The sequence below is a fragment of the Gavialis gangeticus genome, unplaced genomic scaffold (assembly GCF_001723915.1).
Source record: "Gavialis gangeticus isolate Ggan-Ray unplaced genomic scaffold, GavGan_comp1, whole genome shotgun sequence".
In the NCBI taxonomy this organism is placed as follows: domain Eukaryota; kingdom Metazoa; phylum Chordata; order Crocodylia; family Gavialidae; genus Gavialis; species Gavialis gangeticus.
In genome coordinates this window covers 157,886,416-157,886,676 of record NW_017729022.1, presented here as the reverse complement: position 1 = coordinate 157,886,676, position 261 = coordinate 157,886,416, and the positions used below count along the sequence as shown (strand labels likewise).

The 261-nt window shown below is 52.9% G+C and overlaps 1 long non-coding RNA gene across 1 annotated transcript in view; it reads left to right on the top strand.

Moving 5' to 3' along the window:
- LOC109297081 overlaps nucleotides 1-261 on the top strand; it is a 14,161-nt gene that overhangs the window by 1,462 nt on the left and 12,438 nt on the right. The gene's annotated exons all lie outside the window — the stretch shown is intronic.

Below are 261 nucleotides of genomic sequence, written 5' to 3'. Positions count from 1 at the left end.
GTGAGCGGACATGGAAGATGGCATGAGATGTGCATTGCAGAGACCAACTGGCAGCTTCGGGAATGGTGTCTCGAGGCAGGCTTTGGCTTCCTCGACAACGACCCTCACATCATGACAAGAGACATGCTCAAATGGGATGGGCTCCACCTTATCTGTAAAGGTAAGTGTGTGTTTTCTTTTAGGTTGGCGGATCTCCTCCAACGGGCTTTAAACTAGGCTCGTTGGGGGAAGGGGAAGACGAGGGTGGAGGAAGCCTTGGAC